The following is a 2,075-nucleotide window of genomic DNA, read 5'->3' as shown; positions in this document are numbered from 1 at the left end:
TGTAATCAAATAGGTTGAAAGTTATACAATTGACAATTAATCCATGACTTGGATTACGATCTAGTAAGAAAACCTCTGGGATGTTTTGAAAAGCATGTTTTGCATTGTTTAAAGAGTTTTATTATAGTCTTCTGTGAGTACAACTTAAAATGTATAAATTCACAGATCACCACAATTAAAATCCACAGAAATAAGTAGTTTTAAGTATTTGCATTTCCACTAATTGCTGAATTCCAAATAATTTCTGGGTATTAAAACACATACACTGAGTTGCTCCAACAGCTGTTTATCAGGAATGGTACCTAAGTAATATTAGCAATACACTAATGCAACTGATCCAATTTATTTTAAGAATGTGGCAGCATTTTCTGAGTAGTGAATTATACAACTCCTCCTCTATGTACCCACATGTCTTTACCAGCCATAAGGCCAGTATTACTGGCAGAGACAGTGCAAGGAGGATTAGTCAGTTAGGTAGGATTGAGTCACCTGGTCTAAGATCAGTGGCTATTAGTTGATGGTGACAGAAACTAAAAACATCTTCACCCCAGGTGACAGGGTTGGTTGACAGAGGAGAAGCTTTAAGAAACACCCAGCAAGCTGGCTCTGTTTGGTATACACAACAGGGATACAGCAAATAGAGTCAGCTTGCTGCCTGGCTGCCAAAAAGGAATATCTTGTACCACCATTTCCTTGTTCTTTGATTGTGGGTGTTTCTTAATGCTCCACCTCTATCAACCTGCAGAACCTGGAATGAAGCTGTAGTCACTGCATCATCTAGCAGGTCATTCCTCAGTGCAGAGCATCAGTCTTCCACTACACTACATTTCACTGGGTGCCTTTGCTCTAAAGCAGCTCCCCACACACTCCCAAATCTTGTTGATGAGCAATGAATGCTAGACTCTACAGACTGTATCGGTTCCCTTTAAAACTGACTTGGAAGGTCTGGAAGCTGACAGCAAAGCAATTGGAAGACTGCAGGAAGTAGTGAAGTTGCCCCAGACACACACGTGGGAATCACATTACAGTACAGCCTTCTGATTAAACATTTATTGGCTGCATTGTTAGTGTATCTGCTCTTACAGTTGACAAGGTCTTTTAGTTCAAAGTTCAAAAATGGAGCGTGCAAACACGTTCGCCTCGGTGGGCGCCATTGTTGATGTTTTATAGGGGTAAATCATCAGAAGTTGAAAAAAACAAACATACCCATTTATTACGAAAATGTGAATACAAATATGTGAGGCTCAGCGCCTGATTCTTAAACCATTAGAGAGTGAAACCTGCATGAAATCATCCCATCATGCAACTGCAGCATTTTTATGGCATGCTTTACAGTGTGGCATGGGGGTGTGCCTGAGCTTGGAATGGAAGTAATACATAAAGCTTGTTGCTCTTATAAACACAGCCACACAAACTCTCCCTTTTGCTCTTTCTCAATGAAATGCAAACATACATGTACACTCACAGACAAGTATAGAAATCCATTTAAAAAATTGCTTAAGGGATGATGTGTTGAGGCTTTTCTCCCAAAACATGCACATCCAGAGATTGTTATACTAACCTTATGTTGGTTTACTGTTTACTTGCGCATTGAGAGCCAATGTACCAGAGTCAAATTCCTTGTGTGTCCGACACACCTGGCCAATAAAGCAGAATCTGAGATGTGTAGAAATCTAAACGTTCACAATGTACAGAAAAACAGCCTTTAGGGGAAAAGACTGCAGTGTGCCCTCCACCTAATTACAACAAAACAAACCCATTTAATGACTGTATAATTACTAAATGTATATCTTCCAAAACAATCACGAATGATTGGGATTTCATGCTAATATCTTGAGATATAAACAGACATGGTGATGTGACGGGAGAGTTCCAGAAGGTATGGACACATTGCCTGCATACTTTAATGCAAATGACATAATTAGGAGCATTTGGCTGTGGGATAAAAATAAAAGTTTAATACATTTTTAAAAAAATACTTGTTTTTTAGGGTATAACATCACAGGCTGCAGTAACCTTGCTGAACTCTACTAAAAGAGTGCACATCACAGAACAACAGACATGTATGTTTGTTT

Source organism: Monopterus albus, unplaced genomic scaffold (genome assembly GCF_001952655.1).
Source record: "Monopterus albus unplaced genomic scaffold, M_albus_1.0 scaffold11.1, whole genome shotgun sequence".
NCBI classification, from domain to species: Eukaryota; Metazoa; Chordata; class Actinopteri; order Synbranchiformes; family Synbranchidae; genus Monopterus; species Monopterus albus.
The sequence above is the reverse complement of the archived record's forward strand: the minus strand, read 5'-3'. Positions refer to the sequence as shown.